The sequence below is a fragment of the Peromyscus eremicus genome, chromosome 1 (assembly GCF_949786415.1).
Source record: "Peromyscus eremicus chromosome 1, PerEre_H2_v1, whole genome shotgun sequence".
NCBI classification, from domain to species: domain Eukaryota; kingdom Metazoa; phylum Chordata; class Mammalia; order Rodentia; family Cricetidae; genus Peromyscus; species Peromyscus eremicus.
Window position 1 is genome coordinate 58,937,752 of NC_081416.1, and position 26,523 is coordinate 58,964,274.

Genomic DNA, 26,523 nt, shown 5'->3' on the forward strand with positions numbered 1-26,523 from the left:
TCACTCCTGGCACCTGCTGCTTCCTGTGCCTGGGCTGCACTGAGTTCCGATGCCAGATGTGCTTCCTCCCTGCAGCAGCTGGAGGTGGAACCTGCTCTCACTATCACTCCTTACATGTGCAGACACTGAGGCATGGAGAGCTGCATGACCTGCTCAAGGCTGCCCTAGGTACTGGAGCTCAGCAGTGTGCCCTTGCCCAACTTGCTCCTGCACGGCTCAGCCCCAAGGCTTTTTGCTCTTGTCTCTACCTCTCACCACACATGCTGTTCATTTGACAGTCAAAGAAAAGGAGGTCCATCCCGAAGGACAGCTCAGGCTGGGGGTGTGGCTCAGTTGGTAGAGTGCTTGCCTGGAATGTACAAGACCCTGGTTTCTATCCCCAACACCCCATGTCTTAGGTAGGGTTTCTATTGCTGCAAAGAAACACCATGACCACAGCGACTCTCATAAGGAAACCATTTAATTGAGACGGCCCACTGACAGTTTCAGAAGTTCAGTACATTATTGTCATGGCAGGGAGCATGGTAGCATACAGGCAGGCATGGTGCTGGCTACATCTTGATCAGAAGGCAACAGGAAGTGGACTGAGACACTGGGTGGTGTCCTGAGCATAGGAAACCTCAAGCCCACCCCCCACAGTGACACACTTCCTCTAACAAGGCCATACCCACTCCAACAAAGCTACACCTCCTAATAGTGCCACTCCCTTTGGGGGCCATTTTCTTTTAAACTACCACATGAAAGCAGGTGTGGCAGCACACACCTGTAATCCCAGCACTTGGGAGGAGGTAGAGGCATGAAGACCAGAAGTTCAGGCTCATCTTCGACTATATAGTGAGTTTGAGGCCAGCATGGGCCACGTGAGACTTTGTCTAAAACAAAGCAGACTACAACCCAGAAGGAAGGAGGTGCTGCATGGTGACAGAGCCATGTTCAGCAGCAGCAAGACCGGAGCCTGCCTCCATTCACATCGCTGCCTTTCCCAGCCAAGCAAGGAGCAGGGATGGGGACTTCTGGTAAGCCCAGCCCCAGCTACGCACCTGTCCCTGAGCCAGGCAGGTGGCACGTTCCTCAGCCCACATTTGACCATCTGGCTCTGGGGGAACCTCATTCAGACTGTGTTCCCCAGCCCACTTGTCCTGCTATCATGCATAGCCCCCTCCCCCCTTTGGCCAGTAATCTGGCTCCTATAGTCCACATTCAAGTAGCAAGTGAAGGCAATTTTACTGAGGCCTTGCCCCAGGGGACGGGGGCCTTGTTTTCTTCTTTGATTTCCCCAAGGACTAGCCCTAGCAACTGCTGGTTCACTAGCAGTCGCACCCAGCTTTTTGTTTGAGCTTGGAGCAGACCTAGCTGACAGGCTGTTCTCCATCTGTGAGGTGGCCCACACTACACACAGCCCTGCTGGAAGGGCAGAGCCATCCCTCAGATCTCAAGAAGGAGGTTCCACCATGGCCCTGAGCATCTTGTCTGAGCAGTTCTGCATCCGAAGGCCTCGCCAGGTGACTGGGGTTGGGCGGGGATGGTCGTGGGATGAACTGAGAACCAGCGAGTCCAGGCAGCCCACCTGGCCTGCTCCATCTGCGCACAAGAGGCTGGTACTTGTCCGCCAGGTGGACACCCACCACCTATTCTAGCAGTGTGGGCAAGGCTGAGGTTGAGTGGGCAAGGGGTCCGCAGGGTCTGGGTGTTGGATATCCTAGGTTTGCATTCCACAGCCCTGCCCAGTGGCTTTTAGCAGCGGCGGCTTTCCGTCTGGAAGCATGTCTGCCAGCAGCAGCACCCACTGACAATGAGGGAATCAGGTAGGGCTCTGTCCACACTCATGCCTGGTATTCCTAAGGTTGAAGGTTCTGCGGGGAAAAGCCTCCACACCTGTGTCCTACCTGACTAATTCCAGGGGTCTGGAGGAGGCAGGCCCAACTCCCTGCTTAGGTGGTCCCTGGGAAGGACCCTTCCACACACCCAAACAAAACACCTCATGCTTAGGGCTGCAGCTGGAGACCCCTAAGATCAGCCTCTCTCTACAGGTGGTATAGAATTGGAGAAGTGTCTTCTAAATACATGAGGAATGAGGAGTCTGGAAAGTTCTTGGGGGGTGGGGGTGGGAAAAGCTGATAGACACACAGGACTAAGTTCTCACAAAAATGGGGTCTTTTAATTATTATTATTTCTATTTGTGCGTGTGTCACATGGGTGCGGGTGCCAGTAGAAGCTAAAAGATGTTGTCAGATCCCCTGGAGCTGGAGTTACAGGTGGCTCTGAGCAGCCTTATCGGGGTGCTGAGAATGGAACTCTGGTCCTCTGGAAGAGCAGCATGTGCTCTCAACCTCTGAGCCACCTCTCTAGCCCCAAGGGTCGGATTCTCAGCCCAGGCATCCTTAAAGAAGTGTAGTGGGAATCACGAATGGGGACCAAGGGGTTCCCTTGACCCCTGTGTAAGACTAGAGCAGTAGGTTTGATTTCTGGGGATCTTGTGTTTTGAGAAGGGAGGATGCACCGCACCCAGGTACACTCCTCAAATAGAAGACCCTCCCACAAGAGTAGCCCCGCTTACCGCCACTCTCCCCTCCTCTGGCTATTTGTGGGGCGGTGTCCCCAGCCCTGGCGCGCAGGTGCCACCCACTTGTCTATACTTAAGGATTTCTATGTCCCCAGCGCGCACCAGAGAGGAGGAGGCTCCAGGCAGGGACTGGATCCCCAGAGCGTCTCCCCAGCAGCCGATCCGCCCTCCGTCCGCCCGGGGTTTTGCGTCCGCCGCTCCCTCCTCCCTCCTCCGCCCTCCGCTCCCTCGCTCCGCCTCGCCTGGATCAGCCCTCTGGTATTTCCTGCTGCTCGGCGACAGCTGAGCCCCTCGCGGGCCCAGCGCGGCCCGGCCCGGCCCGAGCACTGAGCGCGACCGGCACGGTAGGAGCTGCGCTGCTGGGCACCGGGAGGGATAGGGATGGTGGACAGGCCGGGGAAGGCCAGGAGGGGACTCAGCAGGCCTGAGAAGCTCCAGGGCCACGGAGCCGGCGTGAGGGTCAGGGATCCCTCACGGGCTGATCTGGGAGCCCCTTGGATGCAGCCGGGTAGACTCTGGCAGCAGCCAGTACGGGGAACAGCGCCTGGCTGGGGAGCCCGAGTGTGTGGGGACTTCTGGGTGAGGCCCGCGTGTGGGTGCGGCATGCCCAGCCCGGCTTCCCACTTGGTGGGGCTTAAAGGAGTCAGGACCAGGCGAGTGGGTGGGAAGGTCTGGCTGCCTCCGACCCTGGGAGTGGAGGAGCCTGTACCCCAGCCCAGCCAAATCAGGGAATTGGTATGTAAGAGGTCTGAGATCTCAGGTCTCTGGCTTGATTCCCAGGATGGTTCTGCAGGGTCCGCAGAGCAAGTGGCTGCTGACCCCACCTTGCCCTTGGACTCTGTCCATCCGTGGCCTCCATCCATAGGACTGAGCCCCTAAAGAAAGGGAGGGAGTTTGGCATTGTTGAGATGACTTGAGGGTTTCAGGGTCTGGGGTGGGATAGGACCTGAGCCCCTCCCAGCTACAAGTCCAGCCTGGCTTTGCCTCCCGACCCAGACATCTTGGTTCTTTAGGTCCAAGTCCCTGGAGTCCCAGTTGTGAGTGGCTCCTAGGGGTGTGGGTAGACATCCCCTCCAGAGCCAAGGGGGCTGCTTCACCCCCTCACCCACCTCGGGCCAGGCTGGGCATGTAGCTGGGAGGGGCTTCCTAGAACCACTGGTTTGAATTTCTTGTTTTTTACCATCTCGGGGTCTCCCCTGCAGACTGGCCACCCACTTGTCTGTACTTCAAGATTCCTATATGTGTCTGCCTTTGGCTCCAGCCTCTGCCAGACACCCTTGTCAGGTCACAGGAGCAAGAGTGGTGGCATCAGGGCCTGGAGAAGTAGACAAGACCCTTGGGGGCGGGGCGGATACCGCACTTTTGAGTTTGTTGGTCCCGAGTGAATCCAGCAACCACCGCCACCCCCATCCCCGGAAGGCATGCCCCTGCTAATAACAGCCAACTGGCTGGCTGTCCTTACTACCTTTCTGCCCCTCTTTGCTCAAGTGGGGAAAGGGGTGGAGGTGAGGGTACTTACTGACATTTGAACTTGCTGGGGTTCCAGAGGAGCCCAGAGAGCTTTGCAGGTGTCAGACAAGTCAGGGTGACCTGGGTGGCAAGTGGTGACATCTGGCTGTCCCTTTCAGGCTCCTGACTGCGGATCTATTGTCTGCCTGCACGTGTATGGGGCAGTGTCGTGAGGCCTTTTAGCACCAGGCCTGGGTGCCAAGGAAGCGAGTGTTTGCCCCTGTCTGGTTGGCCTGGCCAGGCAGTGTTTAGAGTAGGGTGAAGCAGCTGGGTGAGGCTCCTCCTCCACGGGGCTGTGCCTAGTCTCAGGGAGACTGCTGTGCTGAGGCCTAACCCCAGCAGCACATCCTGGATGTCAGAGGGGTTCTCTTTCCTAGCCAAGGGGTCTAAGTCCTTCAGAGCTTGGCTCTGGGCTCTTTCCAGATGCCTAAAGCATCCCTTCCCCCACACCCCGATTGCGTCTGCTTGGCTGAGCTATCCAGGGTCGGTTTCTCCCGACACCAGGCTTCTTCCAAGAAGCTCTCTGAGCTACAATAGCGCGATCTGACATGCCACGCACGAGGGGGGAGGACAGAAATGGCACGTGCTGGCAAGTGTTGTGTCTGGCAGCTGTGTTGGGGACTTGAGCCATCTGTGTGTTCTGTGGTTCAGCCACAAGCAAGTAGACACACGCCACTCCTGACACACAGGTGCTGAGCTTGCTCAAGGTAGCAGGGGTGTGTCCCACCTTCATTTCCATTTATTGTTCAAAATGAGGGTGGGTCTGAGCGTGGGGCTGCTTCTCGGAAACGTGTGGGCCTCCCCGTGAGGCCTAGGAGCTTGAATTCTGACTGCAAGATAGTGGTACAAATGACCCTAAGCCCAGAGGACTGTTGGGTTCAGATCCCTCCCCGGAGCCACCGTGAACTGTTCCAGCAGGGTTGGCTAGGCAGCCCGGGTGAGCACCTGCAGTGTTGGGTGGGGCAGGACAGTGAAGTTGGCCTTTCCACAGGCGGCCCACTGAAAGTCTTATGGCCTGCCCCGGGGTGCCCTGTCACTGTTGAAGGCTGTCCTGTAGGAAAAGAATACTGTTCTCTGTACTGAGCCTTCAGCTCAAAGACAAAGAATTCACAACCTGCCCAGATCCCTGAGGGTTTATCAGCCATTCATATGAGATGTATGCATAGATAAGGAATGTTGAGCCTGGGGTCAAGTACAAAGGCCTTGGACTTGGGATCACATCATTGTCTTTGTTTACAGTTCCCAAGCCAGGACACGGCAGAATGCACACATGGGTAACAGGTCGCCTTGTTCTGGCATCTAAGCTGAGGGGACTGGCAGCAGTCGTGGACAGGGCTTGGGATGCCGCTGGGGTGAAACAGAGGCTCCAATTTGGAGTTCTTTGTCCATACAGCTAGCTGGGCAATCCTCACGTGTGAAGAGGACCAAGCTGGTTTGGGGACCCAGAGAGGAGATCCTTGCAAGGGTGATGACAGAGCTGTGGGAGGGTGGAGGGCTTGAAGGCCATTGAGAAAGGCCTGGGAGCCACCCAATCAGACCCCCTAGGGTGGCTCTGGTCAACACAGCCTTGCCAAGGTCATCCAGGTCATTAAGACATAAGAGAATGCCTTTACAGTTCAAGACAGGAGCCTGGCCAGCCGATGCAGAACGACAAGTGTAGAAGGGCCTAGAATACACAACGGCCTTTGATCGAGGCTCAGAGCCACCCCAGGCTGTAAGCTCAAGCTTTACAGGGCTTTCCCAGCCTCCCACCTGCCCACTCCTGCATGGGGCATCATTGCTTCCCAGCTCACAGGCTCTCCCTTTCTATCACACCTAGTCATCCAGCCAGAAACAGTGTGGCCTTTATAAACTGGACTTAGAATTGGAGCACTTACTAGTTCTGGGAGGTTCTGGGTTCCATCCCTAGCACTGCCAAGGTGCATAGGTGTGTGTGTGTGTGTGTGTGTGTGTGTGTGTGTGTGTGTGTGTTCATGTAACTTGACCCCTCAGAGCCCTTCTATTCACCATGGATCTCTGGGTAAGTCCATGGTCACCGGGACCTACCCCCTGGTCTCTGTCTTCTACTTTCACCTTGCCCCATTCCTCACTCCCAGGGACTCACCCACATGCCTGGTTTTCTTACCCCATGGCCTTGCACGACTGTACTCTTTGTGACCAGCTTTCTCACAGATCTGAACGTGGTGAGCTCCATCTGATCCAGGTTCCGCCAGGGTGCCACTCCTCCGAGACACCTTCTGTCCCTGTCCTGAAGTGCCTGTTTTCAATTCACTGGGTCTTACGTTTCCTTCTTAGCAGCATGAAGCTATATCTGAAATTATCTTGATTTATTTAATTGGATGTCTGAATATGCAGAGAACAGCTGGGCCAGAGGTAGCCCGGGTGAGGGCACCATCACCTGTCACCGTTCTCTGCTGTCTGAATGTGAGCTCCAGGCTCAACTCCCGGGGCCTGGCACACAGTAAGCCTTCTGTGCTTGTGTGAGGTTGGAAGGGAAATCCCTGGAAATTGGCAGTCTGAGGCCAGCTGCCCATCTTGCCTCTCCAGCTCCTGCCTCCCCAGCATCAGGAGGTAAGAGATCTGCTTCGGTATTGTGTGTGATCCATGCCTCCCAGCCTGCAGCCTCTGAATTAGGACCAACTTCTGCAGATTAGCCTTGGAGCAGAAGACATCTGTATTCCTATGTGGTGTGTGCCGGTGGCTGTTGCCCCTGCCTCAAAGCCAGACAGAGGAGAATTAACTTATTGGGGTTCATAACTTAAGTAGAGACGTAGAGATGTCCTGCTGCTGGCCTGGTGTGGAATCGCTTTCCCTGGACAAGCACCTGGGGAGTTTGGAAACCCATCCAGGCCACACTGTCTGTGAGGTCACAGCAGAAACAGCGTCTCTCCAGGGGTAGGTGGGCACACAGAGTGTCTGCACAGGGAGAAGCCAGGCCTCCAGGTATTGGGATTAATCCATGGAGTCTATTTAATGATCAAAGGAATTTATTTGGGGGTGAACTCACAACCACGGGAGATTTAGCGTAGGGTCCGGGAAAGCTGAACTATGTCCCACGCTGAACGGCTTGGTCCAAGATCTCAGTGTCCAGAACCACGAGGTAGCCAAGAGGGGCCAGCATACATGCATCCCAGGTCTTAAGGGTCCCCAGTGGCCACGCCCCAGAGGCCGGTACCTCAAAGTCATAGGCAGGTGTAACAGCTGCCGCTGCCTCACGAGAGGCAGTGCTTCAGGACATGGCTCAAACAGCCACCCACTACGTCCAGGACCTGACAGGAACAGTGCAGAGATTCGTATGGTCCCACCAGGGCACAAACTCGCACACTCAGCCTGGGGAACATGAGTAGGAGTACAAGCAGTGGCATCTGGGCAGTGGTGGCAGTGAGATGCCAGCACACTCTCTGGGTGAGTGCAATGTGGAGAGTTCGGGTCCCTTGAGAGAGAGGATCAGGCCTGGGAAGTGGTTTCTTGTCTGAATTCTGCCTTCTTTCTTCATTTTCAGGGTAGGAGGGAAGCCAGGCACCTCTCAGGGTCTGGTCTGTGGCCCATAGCTGGGCCACTTCCCTAAGAGTGCAGAGGTAGAGGACTCTGAGGCTGACCACTAGGCACAGGGGTGGGGGGGGCGGGGGGGGGGAGGAAGAGAGAAGGAAGGCCAGGTTTCCAGTTTACACAACAAGCTTTACACTCAGCTACATCGGAAAGTCACCTTCATTCAGGGGGTTCAGGCCTATGGGGCAGAGACAGAGAAGGCCTGTGTTCCTTGTTCTGGAAGGGTGAACCAGGGCAGTGAGGGAGTGCTCAGCTCTGGACCACCCTTGGCCCCTCCAACCAGCCACAATCCCAAATGCCAGAACCACCCATGCTGCTCAGATCCCTGGTACAGTTCCTGGACTCAGACTCACAGGGGCCTGAGTGGCAGGAGTGGATGGAAAGGCCTGGCCATGGGAACCTTACAGAAATGTTGCAACCCAAGTGTTCTGCCACGATGCTCTTTTTGTCTCCAAGTTACCTGTCCTTGTGTGTGTCACTGGGCTCACACAATACCGGGTGACATCAGCCATTATGTGGTGACTGACTTGTATATTCCCTAAAGTCCCAGTCAAAGGTGTCCGCCCTCCAGCCATCATCTCCCTCGACAGTCCCACCTGCTGTCACCGTGGGCCTTCTTCTGCAAGTGGAATCCCAAGTGGACCCTGCTTCTACTCAGGACCTTCCCAGTCCTCCTCTTTACGGCTCCCATCTGCTTGTGACCTTAGCCTCCGCCCTAGCTGTCTGGAGCTGTCTCTGTGGGTGGTGGCCACCCAGCCTGTGAAGAGGCAGTGATTCCATGCGAGGGGGGCTTGTTTGGCCCCCACCTTCTAGAGAATGCCTGCCATCACCTACAGAGCTGGGATCCCAGCACACAGAATCCTCACATGGAGCAGACCCAGTGAGACTCACTGATCCAAAGTCTAGAGAACTGGGGTGTCTTTTTCTCTGATCCACAGTTGCCTAACAATGTCAGCGCTTCGCTTAGGAACCAGATTTTTCATTAGCCCAGACCTAGGTACCAGAGCTAGTATTCAGTCTCCAAGATGACAGACAGGGACGGTGACAGTTCTCAGGCCATCCTGGCCTCTGGAGCATGTCCTGTCCCCTGAAAAGACTTGGCTATGGGAAGGGGTTAGAAGCGCTGAGTCCTTAGGTACCACCCTCTGTTTACTCCAGAGCTCCACATGCCTGCTCCTGAGCCCTGGTTACTCCACCCTTTCCCAGACTTCCCTGGGTAAGTGCAGGCTGCCAGTACCCCAGCTCTCGTTTGATGGGTACCCAGGAATGCAAGATTACCCTTCACCTGGCCTCAATTTCTCTGTTCTTAAGGCTCCCTCTCCATGACACTGCCCCCTAACCAGCAGATCTAGGGACTCCTGTAAGCACATGACGTCCAGGCAGGCACTTACAGTGCAGCTGGGCACCCCCAAAGCAGAGGTTCTCCACAGAGCGCCATCTGCATGGCTCCTTGAGCCATTTTCTATCATTAGAGTCACATCGTGTTTATTCTAAAGAGTTTGAAAGCTGCTCCTTACTCCCTCCCCACACCAGCTCTCACACACTGGCACAGACAGATGCGTCTTCAGTGTCCCTCAGCATTCTCCAGTCTACTGCACGTGCAGCCTTGTGTGTGTGGCCTCCCCATGGCTGATGTACCTGCTGTCAGAGGCAAAGCCCACTTTCCCATAGCCCCACCCTACTATCCTGTAGTCCCTGCACCAGGACAGAGTGGAAAGGACAGAGGCAGATGTAAAAAGCAGGTAGCAGCGTGAGCAACAAGCCTTTACCTGATGCCCTGTGGCGCCCTTTGACCTCTGTGGGCAGAGGGATGGAGCAGCCAGCTTTGAAGGGAGCCCTCACCCACTGTGGTGCTATGCTGGGTTTCCACTTTGGGCCTGGCACCTGCAGGAACGCGTGGGCCCCAGCTGCTGAGAGGCCTAGATTCTGCCTCTGAATAGCAACAGAATGACAAGTCCCTGGAAAGCAGGTCCCCAAAGGGCAGGGGAGGCTGCTGGGAAGAGGAGGGCACTTGGCTACGTACTGATGGGGAGTTTGGGATATAAAGAGACTTTTTCTTTGACCTAGAAATTCAGCCCCAGCATGTTAACCCAAGGGTGAGGCTGCTTAGGACAGGGCTTGGTTGCTGGTCCCATCCCAGGGGCCCCTGCCGGTCATCCCTGCTGACCAGGCAGGTAAGCTGTTATATAGGGTCTTGTGGGGAAAGGGGACAGAGGACTTTCCTGTTGATGACTGACACCCAAGGAGTGGTATTAGTGTGCACAGTCTGGGTGGGCTGTTTAAGAGTGCCTGTCGACTGGTCTGGACTCCATGAGTCCGGATGGGACCCACCTCCTTGCTGCCCTCCCTCCCCAGGGTGTATCCCAGGACTCTTTCCCAGTACAAGCCCTCCCTGATGGTGCCCACCATAACCAGTGCCCACCTTCCCAGGAGAACTTGAATTGGGCAGCCTGGGCCACATTTTTATAATCTCATTTAGAAGATAGAAGAGTGAGGCATGTGGACCCTATGGCCAGGGGCACAGTCACCCTCACTCTGCACTACCTTCAGTATGACTCAGGGCAGCTGGTGCCGGTGGCCATGTGCCCACTCAACCAGACTGAGCACAGGCCTGGCCCTGTCGACCTTCCTTGAACATGGGACTGGCTTAGCTGGGCCTCTTGCTGCCTACATCTCTCCGTCTTCACAGATGTCCTTTCCCTGGCTCGAAAGCATACCCCTGTCTCTGTGTGGGACACTGACCCAATGTGCCTAGCAAGTGTGTAGTAGATGCAAGATGTTTGGGGCAGGTTTAGTACCTGATACCTGATTCACATCACCCGTGTCTTCTGGCACCCCATCTGTGGAGGCCAACCCCTTTATCAGGGTGGTCCTTCATTAGTCTAACTTGATAGACCTTTCATTTGTTTTGTTTTTTTGAGACAGGGTCTCACTATTACATGTTCTGGCTGGCCTGGAACTCCATATATAGACCAGACTGGTCCCGAACTCACAAAACTGTAAAATGTACTTAAAACACTGTGTTTGGGGTGGGGCATGAGTTTGGATTTTGTTGTTGTTGTTTTGTAATTCAATTGCGTGACTCTCCAGTGTGAACTTTGTAGATGGCAGTGTCCTATCTCAATGTCAAAGGCTAGACACACCTACTTGAATGGGCTATGATCTCCTTGCTGCTGGCCCCAACCTCCTTCTATCCAGGCTTAGTGGAGCCCATACTTTAATCTCTAACCAGCGAGTGTCACAGGGTTGCTGTGTGACATGTCTGTGTGGTTGAGGTGTCTTGTTGGGTACAGAGGCATATGAAGCCATGTGCCCCAGAAGGCTGTGGCACTATCTGCAGCTACTCACTTCTGACCCATGGGCTCTGAGTGGCAGTCTGACGTCCTGGGTGCCGCCGGGTGCCATGCAGTTAGAACATGGATCCAGTTCTTCATGGAAACTCCTTCCCTGAGTGGCCCTGATTGTCCAGACCTCGGTTTGCTCATTGGCCTGTGCAATGGGCCATCATGTTGTCCGCTTCATGGAGATGCTAAGAGGACTTGGCAAGAACATGGACTAGGTCTACCGTGAGTGCAGGGCCCGGCCAGGCTACAGTTCTGTTTAGAGATGGCAGGGCTTCTCAGAATGGAGAGAAATACTTCCTTTCATTAATAAAAACATTGGTTAATAATTAAACATCTTGAAAGATTTAAACACAGAAGCCACATAAAATAATAGAAGCCATGCCAGCCTCACGAGCCATAGCAAACCAGCGTTAGCAAGGCACCTCTGCTCGTCTGTGTTTGCTCCAGGTTGGTTCTGAGAGATCGGAGTCGTGCTGCTGAGGGAGGAAGGGAGAGCCCTGTGCAGTCCCTCAGCTGCTGCGCCTTCCCCAGGGCCTGCAGCCTCAGGTGACGTGGGCCTTCCCAGGCATGGTTTCACTGCCTTCGCTGTGGATGATGGACCAGCAGGTGTGGGTGCCATTCTCTGCCTTCTTTTATACACGTCCGTTCTGGATCTGTCATTTTGTTTGTTTTGGTTTTTGGAGACAAGGTCTCACTCTGTAGCCCAGGCTGGCTTTGAGCTCACAGTAGTCCTCCTGCCTCAGCCTCTGGAGTGCTGGGATTTCATTTTGCTCACCCCTCCCTTCTCCTTGCATCTCAGAACCTGCAGAAAGTGCTGCACAGCCGGGGCGGCTGGCCCCTTTGCTCTGTGATTCCAGGGCCGGCTGTGTTCCTTGCTTTGCGTGGAAGTGTCTAGTTTGCTTCCATTCTCTCTGGCTGGAATACTGTGTCCAGGTCTCCCTGGTGCATCTGTAAAGATCTTCTAAGGAATGGGTGGTTAAAGGTGCCCATCAGCACCCCATTGGGATGTGGTTACTTTCCAGCTAAGGGCATTCCTGACTCTCCTGGCCCTGGGGGCTCCACTTACCACATCCATCTATTGTCCAAAAAGACTCCAATTTCTCTTATCCATTTAGAGAGAGGATTTTAGAGGGAGCATGCCACCACCACCACCACCACCACCACCACCACCACCACCACCCCCAGCTTGCAGAATAAAAGCTTGTTCCCACAGATGCTGGCCAGGCCCTCCAGCATTTCTAGTTGGCCAATACATTTTGTTAATTAAAAACCAAAAAATTGGCCCGACCTTCCCTGAGGCCCTGAGAATCCAGAAGAGGCCAGTCTGCCTGATGGACTACAGGGTCCGCGTGGAGCCAGAGATAGCACAGAGCCCACTCTGCCGCCTCCTGTGGTGCCACATTGCCTTGCACATGTGCTGTGGCGTGATTATAGCCCTCTGTACCCATCAACACATAGCATAAATGTTCTCAGCATTTACCTGTTCAAACTGTGGCTGTTTTACGTCTGCCCAGAAAGCCTAGGCTCAGCTGGCCATGGGCCAACCTTTAGGTGACCCAAGCATTAACCACTCAAGGCTCACACCGGAAGAGCAAGGAAGAAGTGTGTTGGACAGGCTTTCCCATGTACAGTGCCAGTGAGGCTCCATGGTCATGTCCTGTCACTCACTGGTCATTTCCACCACAGGGCTGACTTCCCCCATCAATCATAGATTCCCAGGCCAGGATCCAAAGGCCAGAGGGCCGTTAGTGCTATGCCTTTCCTAAGTATTCTCTGCCTCCACTGTGTCAGGAGATCACATACCCCTAAGGTCCTTCACTGGCAATGAGAGGTCTGGTGTCCTCCCTGGGTTCCCTGTGTTTCCCTCATCAGGCACTGTCTGTAGACCTTGGGAGAGTGTTCTCCGCACCCGTGGGCAGTTGAGGCTTCCAGAGCTTGGGTGCTCCTGCGGATGTTGCATATGGAAGAGGAGGGAGACAGCCCAGGACTTCCTGCTGCCAGAGTCTGTGCTCTTAGAAGCTCAGAACTCTAGTGCAGTGTAAGGGGAAAGCTGGAGGCTCCTCCCAGGCAGCCACAGTGGACAACTGCCCATCCCTTGTGGCCTGGCCACGTGGGTCATTCGGGAATTTTCCCTACTTGGGTCTGTGTCTCCCGGCAGCCTGAGCTTCCCCTTGGTGTAAACTGCAGTTTAATGAATGACCGCACACAAATAACCACCCTCACCCCAAGCGTTATTTTTAACCTGTGTCTGTTTTCCCATTTATTTGCAAACCTTGCCTGGGGGGGTGGGGACAAGCCATGTACCTCCAGCAGGCGCCTATACCCACTGATAGTGCTCGTTCATCGTTCCTGGAGCCTCATCCCAGTGAGGATGCTCGTGTTTGTCATCAGCCACTGTAGACCCTAGGAACTTCTTTGGGGCACTGGGACTTTTTTTCCCCCCAGATCACACTGTTAGCTCTACTGGGATCCAAGGTTTGAACTCTTTTCCATGCTCAGTGGAAGTAGATTGATGTAAAGGCACCATGTACTCAGTTCCTTGTAAACTTAGGTGCACATGAGGAACAACCCTCTTCTTGCTGGGTGTGGTGGCACACACCTTTGGTCCCAGTACTGAGGAGGCAGAGAGAGGCAAGGAGATCTTTGTGAGTTCAAGGCCAGCCTGGTCTGCATATGGAGTTCCAGGCCACCCAGGGCTAGCTACATAATAAGAAAATAAAAGAAATAAAGAAATAACCCACTTCCTATGACTAGGGTCATTTTGTAGGCCCTTTTGGCTTTTTTAAAAAAATTATTTACTTTTTAAAAATGTGTTTTGAGATAGGGTCCCAGGTAGCCCAGGTTGGCCTCAAAATTACTATATAGCTGAAGATAACTATTAACTGCTGATCTCCTGTTCCTACTGCGGGGGACCTTCCCCCACTTCTTCCAGGGTACTCTTGAGGAGGGAGGGATAAGAAAATATCAGGTAGAAAGAGAGACCTAGTTGACGAGAGGAAAGACAGAAACACAGGATAGCTTCGGGAGGACCTGGATCAAAATCTATCGGCCCAGAACTTTATTCAAAAGGGCTTTTTATAACAATGCCACAGGGTGAGGCAAAAGATCTCCCCTTTGCTAGATACAGCCAAGTGTAGACCCTTCCAAACACCTCGTACCCAGGCCTGTGGTCCAATCATCCTCTTATGCAGGCCTGGTAAAGCAAGTTCAGATCTCACTAGGAAACCTCTGTGGGCTCCCACATCTTACCTCCTGAGTGCTGGGACTGCAGGCATGTAGCACCTCACTTGGTTTATGAGGTGCTGGGGATGGAACCCAGGCTTCATGCATGCCAGGTAAACACTGCCAACAGCACATCCCCCCACCCTGTAGGCCTTTTAGTGACTAATCTCTGCTCGTGCTTAAAATAACAATAAGCAGTAGACACTATTGTCATTTCCTTTTACAGATGGGGACACTGAAGCTCAGAGGTGACAAGAGCTTCCCCAGGTCACCACCCCACACAGGGCTGTGGTTTGAACCAGCACAGTGTAGCATCTCCCACACAGTGATATACTAGACTCTATCGAGATGCTACAGTGTTCTACAATTGTGCCTATGCGGCTGCTCCAAATTCCTTAAACTTCCTGTGGGAGGGGCTAAGTCCACTGTTGCCTGGGAAACCAGATAAATGGTGGTGTTAGAAATGTGAGCAAGCCTTGAGAGCTTGTTTGGGGGTTCTAGTAGGAGCGTCTTGGCCCAAGACCTAGCCTTCTTTATTCAGGGAAGGTTGTCCCCTTAGACTGAGCATGGCAGCTTCTGAGGGACACATGTGGAGCCATGAGGGAGGAAGGGAACACCTGCTTAGCCACAGTATTGAGATGGGCGGCACTGGAGGCCCTAGGGACCTAATAGGGTGAGGAAGCCATGGAGGAATGTGGCTGAACAGTATGTGTTAACCTGGGAGGACCACACGTTGCTACTGAGTCCTGCTCATGGAGTGGTTCAAGGTGGCCCAACCACTTAGGTCTCACTCTCTAACCCAGGCTAGCCTCAAACTCAGGATCCTCCTGCCTCAGCTTTCCAAGTACAAGTATGTGCCCTTGCACTTGGCTAGCGTCTTGTGTGCCACATAGCTAATTAAATCACACTCAGGAATAGTACGCCTATCTATGCTGTAGCCACTGAATGCTTTACTATCTTTTTTTCTTTCTTTTCTTTTCTTTTTTTTTTTTGTAATTTTTAAGAGTTGTTTTGTCGTTTTTTGGTTTTTTTTTTTGTTTTTTTTGTTTTTAGCCATGTAGTCCAGGCTGGCCCCAAACACTCCTAGCCTCCTGAACTTAGCTCATCCATCATGGGCTTTGTGAGGACCACTGTCTCTAACAGAGGTGGGAGCAGGGTTGGAGGCCTGAGAGCCAGAGCCTTTTTCCTTGACAGCATCAAGAGACAAGAAGAGCATCAAGGGCAGGTCTCATGCTTCCCTGACTGGGCTGGGTGAGGCCACCCAAGCTGCCAGAGTCATCAGGAAATGCAGGTGTCAGGGACACATCTAGTCTGGCAGGGAGGAAAGAGGGGCTTCAGGGGCTGGTTCTGGGAGCTCTGGGTGTGAGCCTTTCCCCAGGAGTGGGCAGGGGCCAGGAGCTGACCAGGCCAGGGGCCCCCGCTTGTGGGAACTGGGAGAGAACGGTCTGCATCCTGACCGCTAGGAACTCAGCCATCTCAGTGTGCCATGCCGCCTGAGAACTACCCGACTCCTGGGCATGGGACGGCACCTGCAGCACCAGCACCAGCTCTCTAAGGCGTATTGGTTTCCCTCCTGGGTTATGCCAGGCAGGTGTGCAGCAGTGGATCAAAGAGGAGCAGGAGATCCAGTCTAGTGCTAAGTAGGGAATCAGGATAAAAACTCGCCTCTAGCCTCCTTTTCTTTGTGGGGAGAGGATAGGGGCTGTTGGGGAGCCCCTGAGACGGGACAGGCCGTACAGCTGGATCTGAGTGCACGCAGGGGTGGGTCGCCTTGCACAGCAGTGGCTTTTCTAAGGCCTTTGTGTTGCTGGGCGCAGAGGCTTCTAATGCCACACACTGGGGGTGGGGAGCGTCCACTCCCTTCCGCCAGGGTTCCCCACCTGGTATGTCGTCATTCTGAGCCACCGCCTCAGAGGACCAGACACTGGATATCAAGACAATAGAAATTCCTTCTTGTGTCATCTTTCCTCGGGGTGGGGACAGGGGCGGGCTGCCTCTGTGGACCATCAGGGAGGGACCGTCCTACTTCCTTAGCTTCTGGAGACCCAGGGTCACTAAGCTGTGGCCACAACCCTCCAGACCCTTCTGCACTTTCCAGTCACCCACTCCTCTGTGTCTGTGTCTCCATTCTGTCACTAAAGGACCCCAGTTCTTCTGGTGACCTCTTAACTGGTTACCTCTACAAACACCCTCTTCCTGAAGACACCATACTTTTGGATTAGGACTTAGATGTACGTTTGGGGGTTGAGGGGGGAGACAAAAGCCTCTTTCTATACCCTTAGGCAGTGGTCAAGAGCTCCCGAGACTCTGAGGGAAATGAAGAGCCAGCACTGCAGCCCAGCTGGTGGAATTGGTGGAGACAGTCGGTGGGTTCCGGGACCTAGAACAGTGCTGCAGAAGTGACACCACTCATGGCCACAGTCAGTCCATTGCCGCGGTCAGTCATGGCCACAGTCAGTCCATCGCCGCTGTCAGTCATGGCCACAATCAGTCCATCGCCGCGGTCAGTCCATCGCCGCGGTCAGTCTATCGCCGCGGTCAGTCCATAGCCACAGTCAGTCCATCGCCGCGGTCAGTCCATGGCCACAGTCAGTCCATCACCACGGTCAGTCCATCGCCGCGGTCAGTCCATCGCCGCGGTCAGTCTATCGCCACGGTCAGTCCATCGCCGCAGTCAGTCCATGGCCACAGTCAGTCCTCCCAGCCCTTGGGCTGGGGACTGGACTGGAAAGTGCTATCTTATTTACTGAAGTGCTATCTTATTTACTGATAAGAGCAGTGAAGACTCAAAAGGAGCAAGATCTAGGCTGCCCAGGCAGTGGGTGAGGAGCTGGGAAGGAGGGCTAGTGTGACTGACGGGGAGATGTCCCCAGGAGGAGAGGTAGCCTGAGGGATCTTGTACTCTGCCTTGTTGGGCACAGGCCTTGAACCTCAGCATGTCACGCTGTCTTGTCCTGGAGGGAGACCTGAGCTCGTCCCTCCGGACCCACACTCCTGTGTTAAGTGGCCAGCCTGGCCATGTTGGATATGCTCTGGGGGCCTGGATCACTGCTTACCTATCAAGGGCCTCCTGGGCCCCTCCTAAGCTCTGAGACACTTAGTCTGATCCTCTGCCCCAGAGGAACCTGGGAGGAAACAGCAACCATTGCATCAGCAGGTTTACTTGGGGACGGGAAAAAAAGTCTTCCGAAAGCCCTCATCCAAACAAGGAAAATCAAACTGCACTGTCTGCTCCCTGGGGACCCAGGAGTCTATTCCGGAGACCAGGTCTTCATTGGCTTTCTGTGGAGGAAGCTGCCTCGATTGCTTCTCACAGCCATGCAGCTCCCCTGCCCTGACCACAGCAGCAGAGCCCTCAAGGAACTGCTGTCCTGAGAGAAACAGAAGCAGAGGGCTCAGGTGTTTGGGCACCTCTGACATGATGCACATACACGTGCGTGTGTGTGTGTGTGTGTGTGTGTGTGTGTGTGTGTGTGTGTGTGTAGGGAAAGGGTCATGAGTGGTCAGGGTGGGTGAGAGGAAACAGGAAGCAAGAATCTTGTGCTCCCGTATATACAGAGCTCATCAGTAATGACCACAGTGGCCATTAGGCTCCTAGTTGCCTGGCACCAGCGGGAGGTTGTGGGTTGTGGCCACCTGTTGACAGTCCTTGGGAGATAGATTGTTTGATCAAGAGGCAGATAGACCATGCACAGGAGTCCATCCGTCTTGGAGTATACCTGTGTGCTAGGGCAGGGCCTCCGGAACCCTAGGCAGCCCACAGCTTTACCCCTTTATGTTTATATAATGAGCATCTTGACAGCACCTGTTTTCACGACCCCGGAACTAAATGAGGGCACAGGCGCCTAGGCTAGGCTCACCTTTAATGGAAGGGTCCCATGCTGCAGCTGCAGCTGCTTCTGAGCTGTTGTGGCTGTTGTGGCTGCTTGCTGTTTGTTCCCTGGGCCGGCCCCAAGCTCTGAACGGCCTGTCTGAGGGATTGTGGAGTCTGGAGGAGTGCGGCTGTGGTGGTATCATATCAGGGTAGACAAGAAAAGAGGGGCCTTGGGCATAGCTGCCCCAGGACCCTGACTCTGCTGCATTTAGGCCACAGGGCATGGTGGGTAAGGTGAGCTTGGCATAATAGTGGAAGAGAAAAGGGGAGCATGGCAGTAGGAACCTAGGCTCCATCTCCCCAGCACCGCTGCCCTAGCACCCCCTGGCCTCTAGCTCCTTTGTCCTGTTCTCCCGCAGCCCCTGCATGGCCCACTCCTTACAGGACTTGGTGCTGGCTCTACAAAGGTATTTTTTCTAGGCTTAGCCCCCAGCCGGCCTCCTTTCAGCCAGCGTTCCCTCCCAAGGGTGGGGGCAGAGTAAGGAGCTGACCCCTCACCCCAAGGACTCCACCAGGTCCCATGCCCCAGAACTTCCTTATAGGATGTAAGGTCATATTCCCCCCAAATATGCCAAGCCCTCATCCCAGGTGTCTGTGAAGGTGATCTCACTTGGTGTAGGGACTTTGCATGTATAAATGAGGGTCTGAGTGGAGATCAGCCTGGATTTGGGGGAGAATGGAGAACCAATGAGTTGTCAAAAGATGCACCTAGAAGCTAGGAGATGCCTGGGGTGCCCAGAAGGTGCAAAGGCAGGCAGGTCCCTCTCCTGGAGTCCTTGAGGGTACTGTGATTCAGCTGATACCTTGATTTTGGATTTGGGGCCCCCAGAGCTTCATAAGCAAATAAACCTTTAAGTCATTGTCTGTGGTCCTTTGTCAAAGCTGTCCCCAGGGAGGCATGCACCCCCTCTTGGGGAAGCTGGTGTCAAGGCCAAGGAAGGCCCTGCCCCCACCAACTCTGTCTTCCATCAATAGGAGGCTGAGGGCCTGGGTGTAGTGTGACTAGAAGGCTTCAGCTCCTGAGGAAGGGTCCCCAAAGACAGGGATAGTGAGCTGCAGCATCAGACTTCAGGGGCATGTATACATAAAACGACTGGGGTTGGGAGGGGTTGAAAGTATGGTGTGACCAGGGACCTATCATGGTCTCTGCAACACAGCTACAAGTGTCTCTCTCTTTTCACCTGTCACCTGCTGCTCGCGAGGTCTGGTGGCCGTGCTTCTGGTTTAGAACTTGTCATTTTCAGAGTGTGACCAGTATGCCAGTGTACAGATCCAAATTTAGGCCTGGGAACGTTAAAGACGAAACACGCTTTCTCACTTCTCCTCCGGAACTATTTCTTAGCCCTAATAGCTCTGGGGACTTGGGACCACTGTGGGGGAGGGGGTGTCTCTGGACCCCTCTATGTCCCAGTGCAACTGGCCAGTCACGGCAGAGGACTGGGTGTCCCTCGTGGTTCACTATTCAAGTGGTCTGTCTTTCTGCCCCTCCAGGGACTCTGCTCAAGAGAGGAAGAGTCAGGCCGTGGTCCCTGGGATGGATAGTGGGATGACCAATGATGTGTCCTTGTGGTGAGGAGGGAGTAATCTTTGCCCTGATCCATCTGAGTAACAGTATCTGCGGGAGGGGCTGCCTTAGGACTTCCGGTGGTTCTGACAAGGAAGAGGAGGAGAGGGTGGAACGGGGCTAAGAAGACGCAGGAAGAGCCGCTGCACAGTGGCCGCTGGAACCCCTGCCCGGGAGCATGCTGAGCCCTCCATGGAGATAGTCCAGAGTGGACAGGGCAGGCCCTGTGGTCAGCCCATTCTTCCACCTGAAAAACCATTGCACCCACCTGTGGGCCTTTGGGGGTGGGGAATGGGTTCAGAGTCCTATGAATAGAGAAAGCAGAACCAAGGCCTCCGGGCTGGTCACCCCTCACACAAACACCATCCCTGTCTTGGTGGGGTGTGGTGGAGAATGGCACCTGGCAGTGCTGGGCCCCACCCACCTGTCAGAACTGCCTGTAGCTCTCACTGTAGCTTTCACCTGACTGACAGAACCAGTTTCCCCACAAAGCACGGGGAGGGGCCAGCTAAGGTTATAACCCACAGCATAGGTATGGTGACCAGGATTGTCACAGCTGCTCACCCACAAGGGTCCCTGAGGAAGTCACCCTCCTGCACCTACCTGTCAGCTCTCTGGCTTGGGTCCCAGCAGCAGCCCCACCAGGCTGCCAGCCAGTAACTGAGGTGATTAAGAAGAGGCCGAGGACTGAGGCTGCCGCAGCCTTGTGAGACCCTGGTGAGTACAGTAGGTGGGGCCGGCAGAACAGGGGTGCTCCAGCCCAGAATCAAACTGTAGGAATCAGTTGACTTCTTGTTTCCCTGTGCCTCAGTTTCCCTATATGTAAAATGGAAAGGAGCTAACCACGTGGAGTCAAGCCTGAGGAAGGGTTGTGAGTAGGGTCCCCTAAGCATCGAGTGGAGAGGGGTCCTGGGTTCTTGGAGGGAGCAGAGTAGGGCAAGAAGGGAGGTGGGCCCCCCGGTGTCTGCAGCCAAAGCTCTTCTCTTGGGCCATCCTGGTCTGGTGGTCCCCACAGATGCTGGCAGTCACCATAGAGGGTGTCTGGGCCGGTGATGCCTGCCCTGCACCGACCAGCCACATGGCCCTGTGTGATTCTGTGCTTGCTTGTGCCTTAGTTAACACATCTGTCAAATGGAAAGAAGGCAGAAGAGAGTGATAGAAGCCTCTGGGCTCTTCCCCCGTTTCTTCTTCTTCTTTTTTCTTTCCCTATTTTATGCGTGTTATGCATGTATGCATGTATGTTTTTTCACATGTGTGGGTACATATGAATATGTGTACATGTACACTTACTGTGGAAGCCTGAGGCTGAGGTCAGGAATTGCCCTTAATTGTTCTTCCACCTGTTTTTTTGTTTTTTGGGGTTTTTTGTTGTTGTTGTTTTTTGAGGGAAGGTCTCAGTCAAACCCAGAGCTGGTGGGCATGGCTAGTCTTACATTCCCATGGCTTGCCCTGGGAACCCGTCTCTGCCTTCTGAAGCTGGAATTACAGGTGGGATACCACACCCATCTGGCTTTTACATGGGTTTCTGGGGACTCTGGTCCTCATGCTTCCGTGGTGAATACTCTAACTCCCGAGCCATCTCTAAATCTTCAGGGTCTTTACTGCTTCAAGTGCCCAGACTCCTGCCTGGGCAATGGGGCGGTAGAGAAGGGGAGGGGCCCTGCTGCCTGCCTGGCATCTGCCATATTCAGCAAGCAAGGGCAGGCGTGCAGGGGTGGCTCTCAAAAGCGTTGTTGATGAGACTGAACTTGCCAAACCTAGGCGCACAGAGACGGCTTCGCCCCGTGGGCATTTCACCTTTCACAGTTTAGCCCCTCCCCCTGCCAACCCAAGCTGTGGTGAAGCTCCCTGGTCCTGTGTCCACCCCATGCCTCTGGTAAGACTGACCAGGACCTTCTGGAAGCCTCTCATGGGGTGGACAGCAGAGGGGGCTGTGTGGCTGGCCCCGCAAACTGGGGCAGAAGGACATGGGGGGTCGGAAGCACTGCATGGGGGAAGCCAGAACTCTGACCACCCCCATGTGAGAGGGAGCCCAGGTGGGCAGGGGCCTCTCGGGTAGAGAGTCACACTCCAACTTGGCTCAGGGGCGTTTGTGCAAGGCTTATAGCTCATGGGATCAGGGGGCTCAGTTTACCCCTCCAGCAAGTGAGGAAGCCATTGCTCATTACATCTGGGGGAGAGGCTCCTCGCTCCCCAGATCTAGAACCTTATTTCTTGAAGAGGAGGGTGTCGAGGGGAAGTGGAGAGGACGGTTTGTCCCAAGCTAGGACCAGGCCAACATGAAGTACCTGTGACCAGGTGAACAGAAAGGAAGGAACGACTGCATGGCGGAACCCAGAGGAGTGTGTCTTTGGGAGTTCAGCTCGTGCCTTTTGAATAGCTGGTTCTTGGTTTTAAATTCCACTGCAGCCCAGATGCACAACTACGTGAGTCTTTCCTCAGCCCTCAAGCCAGGATGCATCTCAGCACCAGAGGACAAGGGAGGGTGGGAGGTAACCTTGGGATATCCTGTGGAATACGGTACAAGCCTCCATGGCCTGATCCAGAGCTAGGACTGGAACAAGACTAGAACTTGGTTACCACATGGTATCCACCATCCCTGTCCCCCAAGTACCACTAGGGCCTGAGTGGTCACATCTGATGTGGGTGCTGTTCAGTGTTTGACCTTGGGCTAGCCTACTCACAATACTTCCAAGGTCCCACATCTGTGACCCTTGACACTCAGCAGGTAGAGCTGAAGAAGGTGTCTGTCTCCAGTGGTCACTTGATCTAGGGCCTTCTGGCAAGTAGCACATTCCAAGGTCAGTACACTTTGTGACCCTGCCACAGGACCAGCTGCAGCCATGCATAGACGTGTGAAGAGACCCTCACCCCACCTTGCTTTCTGGTACTGGGACAGTCCCAGCTTTGTTACACCCCACAAGTAGTAGCGCCTAGATACGAGGCAGCTGGGCACCCACCCACAGATCACGTGGTAGGGCTGGTCTGGGGACAGCAGGCAGCAGAGGTACCTCTGGTGATCTCTTTGGTCTCAGACACCAGCCTCACACAGCCAGCCAGATCACCTACCGTCTTAGAGATCATGGCATGCTGGGTCCTTAGTACCCTTCTTTCTGACTGAGGGGGCAGAAGCTATGTCCAGAGTCCAGGCAGGCCCACCATATCCAGGAAGCATGGGCCTCGCCAAGGCAGGAGTCCCCAGTGGGGGTGGGGTGAGCAGTGGGGGAGAGGACGCTGGGGGTGTCTGGGCAGTGTCCAGGCCTCTCAAAACCAGCACAGACAGTTTCCACCCTTTGGACCTCAGGTCCCTGGTGCTACTAGAGAGGAAGCAAGAGAGACCGTGGCTACCTTGTCTCCTCCAGTCTTCTTGTGGTCCATCCAGGTAGTACAGCCTACACAGGGAAAGTGAGTGGCTAGACCAGGTAAGCAAACAATTCCTGGCAGCACTCACCCAGCTTTCCTGCTGGGTGACCTAGTGGCAGCTGCCTGTCGCTCCATCAGTCCCCACCCAAGGTAGATGATGACCTGCAGAGCCATCCCACTGGGGATGGTATGCTGGGCACTAGAGTGGGAGAGCTAAACTAAGGGGTGTGTCTGTAACACCACACCCCTTCTGAGAGCCCCTCGGGTATGCCCATTTGGCACAGGGCCGGCCGTGACTATGGTGGAGCTCTTCCCAGAAGTGTGTCTGGCTGTCCCCAGGAAGCCTGCCTCCTCCCATCTCTTTTGTATCGGGGTGTGGAGGCTCAGGTGAGTCTGGCCTGAAAGGGGGGCAGACTTCTTGAGCCCTGGTAGGTCCCTGTCCCTGACTGCACTGTCCCCTGTCCTAACTCTCATCCGCCAGAGTCCCCCATGCCAGCTTGCGTGGCCACTGAGAGCATTGCTCCTATTGGCGGTCTGTGTCCAAAATCAAAGTCTTCTCTCGGTTGGATGGGACCAACCGGGACTTGGCAGGACATGGTGAGGACAGGCCTTTTAAGTGGTAGCTGCTGTCATTCTATAGTCTGTCAGTTCTCCAGTGAGCATGCGGAGAGCTGAGCTTGTAGGCCCCGGTCCTTCACCGCTGAGCTGGTTTCAAGGATTTGAACCCCCCCCCCCATCCCCACCATAGCCTTTAATGAGACTCCAAATTCAGACAGAAGCATCAGCACATACACAGAGATGGAGGCCTCCACCGATAATAAAGAGCTCCAGCAGCTGGAGCCTCATCTCTCCCTAGGGACCCTGGCCTGCCTCCCTCCAGCAGCTCCCTGGAGGTTGTGGGTGAAGAAGCTAACCAGAGACCACAGTGCCAGCCATGAGAGAGCACTTGGCTGCTGCAGGTACCTCGAGGCCCCACTCAGAGAAAGACTCTACACATAGCTGCAAAATGAATGTGGCCAGCTAAGGCCACCCAGCCATGGTGCTGGGTCCTTCTTGTGGTCCCCAGTCCTCTGCAGGATGACAGAGAGAACTTAGGTCAGAACTGCCCCATCCCCTCGAAGGTGGAATGCGAAGGAAGTCTGGGAATGGAAGACTTCGCGTTGATCCCTTCTCTGAGGCTCAGGCGAGCCTGGACCCAGATTACAGATCTGTGCCTCCCTCCTGTGTGGCCTTGACCTTTCTCCACAAAGATCCCATTGTTTGGGCTGAAGGTGGGCGTCTGTCAGCAGTGGAGGGAGTGGTGCCTTGGAGGCCAGATCCCTGCTTGGAAGGCAGCCGGAGGGCAGTGAGCTGGCTCTTTCTTGGTGGGGTGACCCAGCTGGGAGGGATGTCCTCATTGGGTGGGGACTGAGTGTCTCAGATGGAGGAGTCATCTCATTAAGTGGTTGGCTTAGGTGGTGGTGTCCCCACTGTAGGAGGTGTCCCAGCTGGCAGGGGTCCTTTCCCATTTTCCAGACCTTTGTCCACAGGGACAACGGACTGATGGAGCAGGGACCACAGTGACCTCCACCTTGTCTGTTCTGGGACGCAGCATCACCCCTGATACCAAGACAGGCTTCTATGCTCTAGATGGGAAATTGAGTCTGAGCCCGTGTGGAGGGCAGGGTCAAGGTCAAGCTGCCTCCTACCCTTATCCTTTACCTGCCACCTTCCTGACTCCTAGGTGGCCCGTGACCCTCAGCTGGGCAGGAGAGGGTAGAATTCCTGAGAAAAGGGACAAGGAGGATCTACAGTCAAGGGAAGAGAGCCACACAGTGGCTCTTAGGCCTGAGTGGGAGCCACCAGTCAGCTGTCCGAGCCCCTGCTGCTCCTAGGCCCAGCTACATGGATGTACCTCGACTGTGGCCCCAGCAGCACAGTGGGAGCTATGGACACTGTCATGACACCAAGGGCCCCACAGCCCCATGCCCATCAGCCCTTGGTACTGATAGGGAGGGATCCAGAAAGCGTCTGGAACAGGAGGTCAGGGTCTCAGGGGTGTGTGTCTATCCCTGTTCTGGCTGGGCAGCCACTGCTTTATCCAGAAGAGCTGCAAGAGGGGTCACTTCCCACGGCCTCAGGGATGGGTCTGATGACCTGCTAGAGCCCTTCAGGAGCCTTCCGTAGAGTTAGCAACTCCAGCTTCTCCTGAGCCCAGTTTCCACCACGAGCTAATTCTCTGCAGAAGTACTACATTAGCCATGTGTCTACCTAGCCCATGGAGCACAGCAGAACTTGAGGGGTCAAGTGAGCTGAGAATGAGCCCCTCACACAAGCCCAATATGGCATAGCACAGATCCCATACGGACTGTAGGAAAACGTGGGTACCTGAACAGCAGCCCGAGGAAACATTCTATGGAAGAGCTAATTCTCTAAGGAAGGAGAAGAGTCCCACAGATGGCCCTGTGGAGGCAGAGGCACACCTCAGCTACCCGGGTGGAGAGAAGAAAGGCCATCGACCAACTGGGGTGAATATGGTGGCTCCTCCTTTCTCCTCTCCTACCTGCCCCTAGACTAGCAACACTCAGAGCAGAGCCTACAGGCCCACCCTCACTGCCCTTTCCATGAGCTCTGCCAGCAAGCAGGCCCTACCTGGGCATCACGATACCCACACTGTCCCTGTGAGTCAGGAGTCCACTCCAATCCCCACCCCACCCCACCCCTCTCTCATACTCCCATCAAATCACAGAGTTCCAGGCATGTCCAGCCCATCCTCTCTACTCAGAACATTGTCCTTCTAAGAGTCACATGTCTGTGCTCTGAAGCCAAGTTCAAAATGCCCCTTTCTGAAGGCTGTATGTCCCTACTGTCTGTGGTCTCTAATACAGTCAGAGCAAAGAGAAGGTTAGCTGGATGGCCAGGCCAGAGCCACTCTGTCAGAACCAGCAGGAGGAAGACAGATGGGCATGCTTCGTCTGCAGCCTTTGTAGCCTAAAGAGTGGGTCTGGCTGACACTGAGCACAGGCAGTCTGTGGTAGTCACAAGGTCTACCCCAAGCTGCATTAAAGCTTTCACTCCCAAAGCAGGGGTGCTGGCTGGTGGGTTCCACCCCTGCCTGCCCAATAAGCCTACCAGGACCACACCTTACCGCATAGTCAGGGGTTATGGCCTTAACTCTGGAGGTGATTGGCTTAGACTATACAAGGGGAGGGCTCCCCAGCCTTCCCTTGATCTGTTGGGATTTCTTGTGCTCCTGTCTTGCAAAAACTTCTCTTCCAAGGCCTGGGCCAGAACTGGGTGATGCTGGCCGTATATGCCTATCACTCCATTCCCTAGCCACAGCTCTGTCCTCTGCCTCATGGCCTGGCCTTCTGTGTGATCCCACCTCAGGGGATCAGGGTCTCTAGGCTAGGTTCCTCCTGGGCAGAAATGGCACCACCCTAGACCTCCATCCCATGAACCCAAGCACAAGCAGCTATGTTGTATGCTTGCCTTGGGTTCTTTCTTCTCAGTCCCACAGAGCTCCCTCATGTACTTGGACTTCAGGATCATGAGG

At 54.7% G+C, this 26,523-nt stretch overlaps 1 protein-coding gene across 1 annotated transcript in view; it reads left to right on the forward strand.

Annotated features, from left to right (window-relative positions):
- The first annotated feature begins 2,821 nt into the window (after positions 1-2,821).
- Osbpl5 (oxysterol binding protein like 5) overlaps positions 2,822-26,523 on the forward strand; it is a 56,657-nt gene continuing 32,955 nt past the window's right edge. The window contains exon 1 of the mRNA XM_059264102.1: positions 2,822-2,907. The gene's annotated coding sequence lies outside the window, so the exon portion shown is untranslated. The remainder of the gene's footprint in view (positions 2,908-26,523) is intronic.